Source organism: Oxyura jamaicensis, chromosome 3, assembly GCF_011077185.1.
Source record: "Oxyura jamaicensis isolate SHBP4307 breed ruddy duck chromosome 3, BPBGC_Ojam_1.0, whole genome shotgun sequence".
Classification (NCBI taxonomy): domain Eukaryota; kingdom Metazoa; phylum Chordata; class Aves; order Anseriformes; family Anatidae; genus Oxyura; species Oxyura jamaicensis.
Genome location: NC_048895.1, coordinates 70,602,695 through 70,615,376, shown reverse-complemented (window position 1 = coordinate 70,615,376; position 12,682 = coordinate 70,602,695). Strand labels below are relative to the sequence as shown.

The 12,682-nt window shown below is 49.1% G+C and overlaps 1 long non-coding RNA gene across 1 annotated transcript; it reads right to left on the bottom strand.

Annotated features, from left to right (window-relative positions):
• Positions 1-445: 445 nt before the first annotated feature.
• On the bottom strand, positions 446-9,448 carry LOC118163382. Its single transcript, XR_004749013.1, has 5 exons — positions 9,403-9,448; positions 5,662-5,785; positions 3,387-3,447; positions 2,050-2,199; positions 446-1,563 (listed from the first exon to the last, which is right to left on the bottom strand). It is a non-coding gene; the product is annotated as an uncharacterized LOC118163382 (long non-coding RNA).
• Positions 9,449-12,682: the final 3,234 nt, after the last annotated feature.

Sequence of the window (12,682 nt, the reverse complement as noted above, 5' to 3'; positions counted from 1 at the left end):
TCTTCTTTTCGTTCACCAAGAGCTGCGCTGAGCCTAAGTGCTTTATCAGAAACTTTGTAAGTCATTTGGAATGAAATTCTGGAATATGAAAAGTCTTCCCACTCTTGTGCCAATCCATAAGGTGCTTCTGTCTTGAGCATGCATAGTTTTGGCTCTGAAGGGTAAAGGCAGCCATTTTAGCCTCTGAGGGCACTAAAGCCCCTGAAGGGTTCAAGCCTGAGGGAGAAGGTACCTCTCTCCTGTGTGATAGCACTCTTCCCAGCCCAATATCTGTTTCTCTGTGGTCTTTCTGCGATTATCCTCTGAAAGGCTCAGATTCTCAAACTACAGTGGGGTGAATGGTGTCGTTCAATTGATGCACTCGAGGAAGGAGTCCAAAGGTTAAAACAGGACGAGAAGCTATCAGATATTTCATTTCAAGTGGAAAAGAGAGGTCGTTAAAGGGGCTTGGAGGTGCCCTGTCAATATTAAAGCAAACTGTTTGAGCATGGAGGCAGGAGGGCACCAAGATCCTCCCCAGAGCCTGGCTTCTCTGCCTAAACCAGGAGACATGCCTGCAAAGGAACTCTTCTCCTTCAGCTCTGTAGCATCTAAATGGAGCAGCAGAAAATGAGCTACCCCGAAAAAAAAAAATCTCTCTTCTGTTTGGAAAGCAAGTATGGTCAATTTTAATCACTAACAGGGTTATTAATTGCATGTTATTTTTAGTGCTTATGGTGATTTGTGGACAACTAAGAATCAGCATTCCCATACATTGCTTGAAATAAAATCTTCATCAGAATTTGCTAACACATTTGAAGGACCTGTCAAAATAACAGAAGCACTATTTGCATTTGCTGACAAGATTTCCCTCTTATGAAGATAGGGTTAATGTGCCTATCCATGGTTCTTGGCTGTCTTTTCAAGCACAGTCACTTCATAGGAAACGCTGGGGACATCTGATAGGAAACATATCTGGTGGCTGAGCTTACCAGTTTTCCCAGATGCCGTGAGGATGATAAAAAGAAGCAGTGAGTGTTGAAACATCTCAGTAATCCATTTTCTTGCTAAAACTGAGTAATGCCATTTTTTCCCCCTGTTAGAAAGGTAATGTCCCTTTCTGCCTCCAAGTTCTGGAGCAAATCCTTGTAAATAATTTAAAAGGAAGCCTGTTTCTACCAAGTTTCTAAAAATCTGCAAGGAAACACTAGGTAAGATAACCCTGATAACTCTTAATTACACTGTATGGAACTAGATCCCTCTTAGAAATCGAGTACATAATTAGAACCTAAACCATAGGAGGCACATTTTTAATCCTAGTTACCTGGTATAACAATATCAATGCTACTTACATGGATGTTACTAGCACAATAATATGAAATCACTCCTCTGCTAGCAGGAAAATCGTTTGGATTTGTAACAGTGCAGCTGAGAGCAAGTCAGAGCCTCATATTTATTGAGCTTATTCACATCCAGTGCAGCTGTTGACACCAGGGTAGCCATAAACTCTCGTGCTGTTGTTAACCAAATGAGCGAGACTTTCAAATGTATTTCTAGTCATAATTTTACAGCTGTTACAGCTTCCTGATTGAAATAGATAAATATTTATTTAAGGATTATTGCTGCAGGATTATAACATGTCTAGAGACAGATGTATTTTTTTTTTTTTTTAATATCAGACAAAATCCTTAAATCCTAAAATACTTCTGCCAGAGCGCAACTGGTAGTTTGCATTTTGATTTCACCACTGACTCAGCAGAAAGGTACTTCAGAGCTTTTCCAAAAGCTCTTTACTGTTTTGAGAAACAACATTGCATCAACGTTTAGTGAAGCTTGTATGTTCTGGAATGGCTGCATCATTTTTTACAATCAGGGCTTGGGTTCCTAAGCCACTGGGGAGCTGCCAAAAAGCAGCTCTTCCTGGGTTCATGTCCATGCACTGAGTGGGGTGGCTCCACATCTCCAAAACACCCAAGTTCTTGGGGCCTGAAAGCTTTCCCTGGTCTTGCAAATATCCTCGTGGTGGAGATGTTACTTCATGGTGGAAACAATACTTTGGTTGAACACAACAAGTCACGGTAACACCAACCATAGCAATGAATGTTCACTGCCAGAGGGACACACAGAGTGGACAAGCTTGGTGTTAGGACCTCAGGTGAGGCACACCTTTGTGTCCAAAGAAAGATGTCCCGACAGCACTCTCCAGACTATTCTTCCTCCCTGCATTTTGAAATGAGGAGAGGAGAGGTAGAGGAGAGAGAGAGGAGAAGACAGGACAGGACAAAGCTTAAATTAGGAATAAAAAATAGGTAGTGCTTTAAGGTTGCATAAGTGTTGAACTATGAGAACCTTTAGCTAAAAGCCATGGACCATTTTCAAAGTAAATCTTAACCAAGTGGTCATGCCCAGTGTGGAAGCACTGATCAGCTCCTCTCTCTAGAAAGAGAGCAGGGCATGGCTGGCACTTGCCACGTCAGCATATATGTGAAAAATGTGGTGTCAAAATAATTTCTAGACTACAGCTCTCCTTAGCTGGCCTCCTCAAAGATGGAGATTTTTAGAAACACGATAAAGTCCCAGCTGGTCATTTCCACGTTATCTAGAAGTGAAAAAATGACCCTGTTCCTGTATTACGTATTTAGTTTCTTCTTCACTAAAAGAATCAAAATGCTGTTATATGTTGTTTCCAACTGTTGTCTACCATCCTTCTGTACCATCCAAACACCTGTGCTTGCAGGGTGCTTGAGTTGGGGGCATGGGTATTTTTTAAAGTGTCTCTCCTTATATTTATGGTCTTGTATTTTTCTTCTACAAAGGAGCGAAGAAAGTTTTATTAATAAGGTGTTTTGAATGTTGATCTGCTTGGCACAATCAAATGGGCAACTGAATCCAAAATAGTCACTGCAAAATATATTTCGGAACATATTTTCCCTCTGATCCAACATCAGCAGTTGCCAACAAAACAGTGAAAGATGGCTGAGGCGCAAATTTTCATATTAAAAACGTGTTTTTTTTTTTTTTTTTTTTTTTTTTTTTCCCAGTTGTTGGGTATTTTCACAATGCCTTTCTTAAAAGTTTATGTTGTAGAGCTCTTCAGAGAAGCCTAGGATAAACCAAATTCTCAAAACAATGCCCGATTTGTTGATACCCTTGAAAGACTGCTATTTTTGTTTTTCCTTTAAAGGGACAGTGAAAGTGAACTACAAAAAAAAAAAACAAAAAAAAAAAAAAACTTGTGCTGGAAAAAATAACAAAGTGAATGATCCCCAGTGCGGTCCCTGGGATACTGAAGGACTTTTTCAACGTGTAAGGAACACAAAGCTGTAACTAAGTCTCCCTTGTATCTCACAGTGGTACAGGGGACAAAAAAAACAGTAAAGAAATGTAGCCTTGAGATCAGGCATTACCTACTTGCAGTTCTCATCATCTTTGTTTGGCTCCAATGAAGATCAGTCAAAGCAAAATAACCTGAGAATGAGAACAACAAAAATCTTAATGGTTATAGCAGCAGTGACCTGGGAAAACACACCTCTGCCCTCCTCTGCTCCTGGGAGAGGCAGAAGGCTGCCCTTACTATGGGGTAAGAAAAGCTTTGCTGCACTTCCCAGCCTGGGGGCAGCCTCATGTCTCCACACGTGCTTCTCCGCCACCCCAGAAAGACGGCTGCTTTGCATCCGGGGTGTTGTCCTCCTTGCTGGCTCCTTTCCACAAGCTGCACTGCTTTTGTGGTGGTATGTAGACAGGCATGCAAAACCAGTAAATTAAAGAGGGACACTTCGTTTTTTGGCAAAACCAAGAGCCAGGAAACTACAAGAAACCAGATTTAAAGCTGTCCCCGCACTCTTGCTCCTACACCTTCAAACATTTGCCCTGGGAATTGATCGTATAGCAGAGAGTCATGTAGTTCAATGCCATATCATAATGCACAGGTTGAGCAATTTGCAAGGCTCGCCTTTTAAAAATATAGGTTTTTATTTGCAGTTTTAACACCCTCTTCTCCTTGTGTCACGTGTTACTCACAAGAGAAGGGTGGGTGAACTGGGAGCCCATGACTTCCAGGGTGGGAAGCTCACTGCCTTCCCCCAAGAAAAGTTTATATACCATGTTTTTTTAGCCCATTGAAAACCAGCACAGCCTGCTTCCTCCTGGCTCAGCAGTTGCTCCTCCGGCTGCCTGGCACAAGGGACAGCAACTGCTCGGGCCAGGGCAGGAGGCTGTTACTGCTGCGGCATACTGCAAATGCCCCGGACAGTGGAATGAATAAAGAGAAATAGCACTGATGGACAGACAGGAAGGTTCATCCTGAGTGGTATTTTCTTAAAACCAAGTGGTATTTCTCTTTGCTTTCTGATGGGCTTTTGCAAACAGAGGGAGGTGATGGTTGTAGTGCCTTCAGTAAGAAAAAGCATACAACAGCCTAACCGTGGGGTGGCTTTTTGTCCCTCTTCCCTCTGTGGTTGCAGCCCCAGTTGCATCCTCTTGGAAGAGTATCAAGAGATATTTTAGAGCAGACCCTTTCAAGTGGCAATCAGAAGCAAAGTCAAGATTTGGTAGAGCCTGGCTGTGTCCATCCTGGGAGGCAATGTGACCTGTCTGCTGGGTGCTGGTGTTCCCAGCAACTCCTCTTAAAAGTGTGCAGCACAATGGGTCCAGGAAACTTGGGAAGAAGCAGCACGCCTCCTGTGCACCTTTACTGACACCTGGCAGTAACATAGGCACAGCGTGCCTGCCCACACCAAAACCTGGCTGCTGGTGGCAGCCTTGCAGCAGTGACATGAAGATCAGCACAAGCTTCAGAATTCATCCAGCCAGTAGGGGAAATGACTGCGTGGGCAATAAAGCTTGTGCCCATACTGTGCTGTAACTCCAGGGTGGCTGCTATCTCCTCATGCTCCACACATAAACTGAAGGCAAGGTTTTGTGAGAGGGCCAAACAGTGGGGATGAGGGGCAAGAGCTGCTGTTGGAAGGAGATTCCCTCCATCGCTGTCCCCAGCCATGCTCACCCCTGCCCTGAGGTCTGTGCATGGCTGGGGGACCTCACACCTCCCAATGTGGGGCTTCTGGAGAGTGCAGGAAAAGCCATGGCCATGCTTGGCTCCACTCCTCTAGCAAGGACAGCAGCAAAGTTGTGGGCTGTGCAGCATCCCCCCGTCATCAGAAGATAACTCCCAACTCCCTCCTGCCCTCCAGGTCACCGCAGTTGTCACATCTCCACTCAGTTGCAGCAACCCATCAACACACCTGAATCAGGGCAGCAAATAACATCCCCCTATCTTCACACACCCCGCACTGGGTCCACTAGTCACTTTGCTGCAAAGGGCATTGCAGAAACCCTATATTTCCTGCACTTGACACCTGGCTGTGATGGCTGGGAAGCGTCTCAGCTGGCTGGAGACCTGAGCCCAGCCCCTGCGGGGACAGACCGGGTGCTTTCTGGGGCAGGGCACAGCCTTCACCTCCCATTTCCAGGCACCAAGCCACAACCGCCCCAGCCCATTGCAGCATCACCCAGTACAGCACGTGGCCCTGGGCGAACAGTGCCAGGAACATCACCCTTTCCTGCACACGAGACCAAAAACTGCAGGGTGAGGAGGTGCAAAGCAGAGCTCTGAGCACCTTTCCTCCCTTTCTGCAACATCTCAGACTGGCCAAAGCACGGCCTATTCCCTTATTTCATTACCTGCTGCATTATTTTACCGTTATCCTTTTGGCCGCCAGTAGATGGTGATGCATTATCTTCATCCAAGATTCAAGCGTACATCGGAGAGGCAGGGAGGCAGCATTACAGCCTGTTTGAGGGAAGACTGAAAAATAAAAAGAGTAAGTCAGTCAGTCTCCAGGCAACCTCCTGCTTGGGCAGACACTGATTTCATAGAGCCTTGCTAATATCCCTGATCTCATACGGGAATCCCAGCTACATTCCCAGAGGTGCAAAAACTGCAACTTTGACTATGATGTCCTCGCTTCCCGGTGTGTTAAAATGAGCACATGTGAGAGGGCCTGGAGGCCTCACTCTTCATGGACACCTTGCAGTCTGGAGACCAGAGAGATCAAGCAAATGTATTTTTTTGCTGAGAATGAAAATAACATCCATCTCCATCTGCAAAGAAGCAAGATCCTGGAGGTATCTTTGGTAATCGCATTCCCTTGAAATGCTCCCTCTATTTTACAAACTTCTGCTCCTGCAGCAAGAGAAGAACTAAGTCACCGATCTGCGCAGTCCTCTGGGGAAGGTGCACACGTGCACTTCCAGCTCGTACAGGCTGCCTTAGGCGCTGCTCTTGTGTGAGAAATATGCATCACTTCAGGCCTACAGCAAGTTCAAAATACCAACTAAATCACAAGAAATAAACGTAGCAGACCCTGCTAAATGCTGCCTGAAAATGCAATGGCAAAACTCACCATTCCTAATGTATTGATAGATCATTTATTTTGGGGCAAGACTGGTGTGCTCACGAGCTATGTGGTCCCAAGCACAGGCAAAGGGAGGCAGGGCAGGAAAGCCTGCTTGGCACTAAACCCCATGGCCTTGCAGGCAGGCTAGCGGTGACGGGAAAAATGTGGACCACGGGAGATCTCCCCCCTGCTAGTGCTCCAGTTCCAGGCCTGATCGTTCCCTCCCAGAAGCTCTGTGAACCACATCCTGAGGTAATCTACTCCATAGGCCTCACCCTCTAGGTGGGATCCTCAGAGCTGGTTTCCAGCCAAGTGCTACTGCTGAAACTGAAGAGTTAATGCTGTGGGCATTAAGACAGCACCAATGTGAGCCTGTACCAGCTCTCCCTCTCACCCAAAGGCTGCAGGTCACCCACGGAAATGAGCGTCCATGGACAAAGCAGCCTCGGTGAAACCTCCCGAAAGGGAGAAGGCAGCTGTCGGCGTGCTTCCAGCCTTACCTCCTGCACAGCTCGCAGAGGCTGGCAGCAAGGTTTTCCTTGAGAGTACAATTTCCAGACAACTAATTTGGACTCAAAATCTCTCTCTCTCTCTTTTTAGGGTTTGAAGAAGACAAAAACCCAAATTAGAGAGAAACCACTAGGAATTAGGAAGAGGCTGTAAACGTTTTACCAAACAAAGAGAATGAGCATTGGCCAATAACTTTAGGGTACCATCAAAGAGGCAGAAGCCCAGCCAGGCAGACCTCAGAGAGAGACCTCCAAAATACAGATATAAAAATAGGAGGCAAAGCAAAATTCAGTCGCTGGGAGCTGCTGCCCAGAGCAGTGAGGTGGGGCTGTGCTGTTCAGGCCGCGCCGTGGCGATGCTCACCGGCCGCGACACAAAGCCTTTGCTTCGGTGCATGGGGAAGAGCTCGCTGCAGCAGGTGGCAAATGGCTCTTGTGAGAACAGTAAGAGCCACCATTAAAATTAAAAAAAGAAAGAAAGAAAGAAAGAAAAAGAGTGGGAGCAACAGATACGTTTGACAGAAAAATCACACTGGAGGCAGGTTACAGGGAAATGCCTGCAGAGGAATTGCAGCCTCGGGCTGAAGCATCACCTGCTGTGCCCATCAGTAGTTAATTACCTTGGCCCCCAGCCCTTTCCTGGCCAGGGGTCTGGCCCCAGCCCCTCTACCTGCCCAGTCCCACTGAGCCCCTTTCGCCTGAGAGCCCACCATTAGGCACTCACCGTGCCTCTTCAGAGTCAGATTTATTATTAATTATCAGTGTCGTTATTACACGGCACCTACGAGCCTCGGCCACCCAGCAAAGCCCCGTGCAGAATAATAAAATGCTAATTTCCCTCTCAGATGAGGCCTTGCTGCTGCCTCTCTGCTCATTTGCTTGCAGATGCTGTTTCACTGTCAGGGTTGTGCTCCCTGCAGGCACGGCACCAAAACGCTTGCACAAACAGCCCCTGTTTGAGGAGCCACGTATCTCACACATTCGTGCATTACAGCCCTAATTGGGATTACTGCCACACCAGGAGAAAAACATTTGCTTGGTATGACATGTTTTGAAGATGCCATTGTGTCTTCAGCGTGCTGTGATGGATCGGCAGCCGTGGGATACACGGATGAGTGTGCAGTTTTCTTCCACAAAGCGTGGCGTGGCTGCCCATAAAAAGTTATATCAGGGCACAGCGCGTCTCTGTGCCCCGTCAGAGGGCCCCGGTGTCGGGTTCTCACTTGGGGAGCAGGCAGCTTTGGGCGGCCATCCCGGGCTGGCAGCCAGTGACACGCTGTGATCCTCTCTGCGGGTGGTGAGGAGGCGGCCGTGCAGCAGGTGGGGAGGCTTGCAGGGGCTCGAGGCCCACAGTGCTGCCAGTTCCCACACAGGGAGCATCTCGCTGGGGTGAGACATCCCTAAGCCACCACCCCAAAGAAATCAGGACAAGCAGGGCAAAGGCTGCAGCTCTGCAAACGTGCAGCAACAGAGCTGAGAGGAGCTGCTGCCCCTGCTCCACACACTGAGCTTCCTTGGAGAGCTGCACGTGAGGTGTTGACATCCCGAGCACCATCCAGGCATCACCTTCACCTCTCACTGGTGCCTGGATTCTCTTAGCTCCTCGATTTTCAGCGCTTGGTGAAGCAGAGGCATTGTTTCAGGCAGCATCTTTAAGGTGTGTAAACCAGCACTCAGCCATACAGCAGAGGGACCAAAAATCATTCGGCACCAACAAACACAAAGACAGCCGTTCAGCTTAAACAAGCAAGGAAATTAAACCAGCATCTCTCCCTGCAGGTATTTCTTGTAATAACCTGCCATTACTTTCCTTCTGCCATTAAGCAAGAATGGCAGTTCTTTCTTACATTGTGCAAGATCCCCAGTGTTTAAAAACTATTTCAGTGGTTCTGAATCATAGGGAGCAGAGATACGCAGCCAGAAACTATCTTGGAGAGAAAGATGGTCAAAGTTGTACAGCATTATAACAATCGTCTCACACATAGATAGCATAGGACATCTCATTAAACAGTGCCTTCCTTCTTTATACAGCAGCTGCTCCCATCCCACATAGAAATACTACATCTGTCTGCAGATGCTGCTATGAAGAGATGGCAGTGGGGCACCCCGTGTCAGGTACGAATGCCCTCCCAGGCTGGGGCAGTCGTGTTTGTCTGCAGTGTATTATTACAGGAGAGGCAGTGCATTATTACAAGAGAGGCACAGCTAGCATAACTGAGAGTCAAATGGACTGTGACAATTTGTACATAAAAAAAAATCAAGGTTAAGATGTAGTAAAAAGCACACCAAGTACTTGCTCCTGCAATTTTTGGAGCTAAGGAAACCACCGCCACCACAGCCAGATGTGGAACCCAGGGACACATGTCCCCTGGTGCCAGAACTGCTCCTGGTGACATTTCTGAGCTTCCCACATGTGGCTTCAATTCAGAGGTGGTTCAAAGTGTACAGCAGACATGCTGGCTGGTTTTGCCTGGACAGATGCACTGGAATGCCACAAATTTCCCCAGAAATCTCACCAAAAGCTGTTCTGCTCAACTGGCACTGCTCACAACCAGGGTCCGGCACTACTCCAGACTGTCCAGCCACAAAACCCATCCTAATTCAGTCCTGGTGGGAAAAAAAGGAAGGGAGCAAAGAAATAATAATAATAAAAAAAAAACAAACCTACAACCACGGTGGGCAGCACTGTGTGGTTTAGTGCAGTCCAGCTTTTCATGGAGTGGGATGAAGTCCCAGGCAAAGAGAAGCAGGGACGAGCCAACAGCAGGACCAAGGTCTGGGTCTGGCCTTCTGCTGAAGCCCCCGCTTGCTGCCTGGGGGCTGCCCAGTGTCCTCTGTCACCATCGGGATGCTCCAAGCAGCTGCCACAGCAGGAGGGGCGAACACGGGTTTTCCTTTTTGCAGCTCCCTCCCGAGCTCCAGCCATCCCGTGGGATTTGCCAGCAGATGGCAGGCAACCCCTGGCAGAGGTCCTGCTCGCCGTGCTTGGCTGCTGAGCTCCTCTGTCCCATCCAAACGGCAAAATCGTCTCCTTGCAGCTCTCCTGCCCCTTCCCCTGCGGTCCAGTGCCAGGCACAACATGCAGCTGACCACCTGGACGTGAGGATGGATGCAGTGAGGTTTGGTGGGAGCTGGCAGCGCTGTGAGGAGGTGGATGAGGAGGGTGCACAGAGGCATTTGGTCTGAATGCCAGCAGCTAAAGGCACACTCAGTCACCTGATGACCATTCAGCCCAGGAAAACACCTTTACTTTGAAGGAAGAAAGAGCCAGCCAAGTACCACCTGGTCAGAGATGTGATGTCCCACATGGGGTTATCCACTCTGATCAAACACCAACAGCAAATTCTGACTTAGTCTCTGGAGTAAAAGGGGCCTGGCAGCAGAGATGCAGGCCAGCACCAAGGAAGAGGCCGATGCTGCACTCCAGATTTGGGGTCCTTGTAGCAACTCACCTGGGTACCTGAGTACTGCTTTTTGGCCAGCATGCAGGCAAACAAAAACCACATTGAAAAACCCCATCACAGCCCTGTGGAGGCTTGCCAACCAAAAAAGAAAAAAAAAAAAAAAAAAAAAAAAAAAAAAAAAGGGGTTGGGGGTGGGGGGGAGCAACTGCTGGGGCATATATTTTGTTTGCAAGTCTCAAGAAGCCATTTGCAAAAGCCAAATCAGACTGCAGCAGCTTCGCTCCGAAGCCAGCCAGTGAAGCCAGCACAAGCCTGCTCTCCAAAAGGCTCTGGGAAAGCAATTGGCTCCGACCCACACTAAAGCTGCTTGTGGTTTATGTGATAGAGAGCCCTCAGCCAAACTCCTGTCAAGAAACGTGAATTTCAACATCTGCATGGAGTTCTCTATCAAGAGGGAAACCCACAAAACAAAACCCCTAACTGATAAACAGCGCTAGCTTCCTAAAGAGACACCCGGTGCTGGCAGGGCCGCAAAGCCCCGGCTCTCCCCGGCTCTGCAGGAGGACGTCCTGGTGCTTTGCTCCACCGCCATTTTGGGGGGCTGGTGGGGCAGCAGCGCTTCGCTGCTCTCCCCAGTGCCACAGCTTGCACGTGCTATTGCCAGCTGCCATGAGGCAGCAGAGGTAGCTCGTACATTTGTATCAAACAGGTCAGAACTGACTCATCCCTGCACGCTTTGTAACACAACAGGCATGGATAGTCCACATGTACCTGGACGGGGGTGGGGACCACGGGTCCGTGATGACCCCACTGCCTCCAAGGTCCAGCAACCACACAGCAGGGAAATGAGCGTGCTGATGCTCCAAGAGCCCAGCGGAGGACTCAGAAAGGGGATACCGACTACAGAGCCTCACGCAAAGACCAGAAACCAGGACAACTCCCGCAGAATGGCGCTTGCTCACTGTTCAAGCCTAGGCAAGGTCGGCCCAGCCCGCTCCTGCCGGGCCCGCTGGGCCTCGCGCACACGTGGCTGCTGAAGCGTGCTCTGGTGACAACGCGGAGTGATTCAAAGGAAAGTAATGGGGCTACTCCCACCTGCCCATATGAGCATGAATCATGCGTGCTCGAACCCCAGCCAGATGCAAATCAGCAGCTCGTAAATGAAATATCCAGGAGCACCTCCTCAGCCCTGGCGCCCGCCCCCACCCCTCGCAGGCCATCAGCCACCCCAGTGGGCTCTGGCAGGGCTGGTTCAAGTCCTCCCCGTGCTCGTCCTGTCAGCACCTGCAAAGCGAAGCCAAAATATTTGTTCCAAGGGCTTCTCAGAAAGGTCTGGCTATCTTCTCTTGGAGTGGGAAGGTCATTGGAGTCGGTGCAGGTCTTTGAGTGTTTGTCCTTCCCAATGCTCTGGGTCAGGCAGGAAGGTTTGCAGAGGGAAGAGGCCAAGGTGATGAATGTGGGGCTGGTGGGGTGCTGATGGCCGCTCCACATGGAGCATGAGGTGGCCAGACCCCTCCTTGCCATCAGAGGCCTCAGGTCACCCTGCAGCCCCAAGACTTCTTGCTTCACCACACTGTGACCTCCCCTCTGTGAGCAGCGGGATTGGGCCCCCTAAGAGCATCCCATCGGTGTGTTATGGAGGCAGCAGTGCCAGCACAGCTCTGCCGGCTGACTGGGGGCTTGCACAAACTTCCCACTGTGGAATCAGGGCTGGCCAGAGCCCTGCACCTTTGCAGGCTTTCTTCTGCCTGTTGCAGCCATGGAACCCACGTTTCTCTCAGCTCTTTCTGCTTGCCTTGCAGGTCACAGAGATACAATTCCTCAGTTAGACTCATGTCCTCTGAGCAGAAGACCCAGCTCCACAGCAGATGATGTCTGCAGCACACCATGATTCCATCTGCTGACGGTGTAATATGAAAGAAAACTTGAAGCCAATAACACCAAAAGAGCTCAGGGCATGCACTACAATGTGCCATACCCTTAGACACCCTGACCAACAAACACCAGAGTTGCCAGACAGCTCCCTGAAACCTCCAGGACCCAGGCAACACTGGTGAGAGAACGACCCTTCTGGCAGCAAAAGCAAAGAAAAACAAAGGGCTCGCTGAATGTACTCTGATTTGGTGCATTTGCCATTACCAGCAAAATTGTATCCAAAGGTGCAAAGGTCAGGAGAAGGGATGGCTTGAGTAGGACTTTATCAGCGGGCCTGGGCAAAGCTGAGCCACAGCATGAAGCAAGGCATTTGACCAACCACTGCATCCAGGAGCCAAAGCTTACAGCAGCCCTAGCAGGTCAGCAGAGCGGGGAGGAGATGAGAGGGGCTGAGGCTTTTCCCAAATCCTTCCAAACGCAGTGAACTCCCAGTTCCAGCATGAGTCTTCTGTGGGAC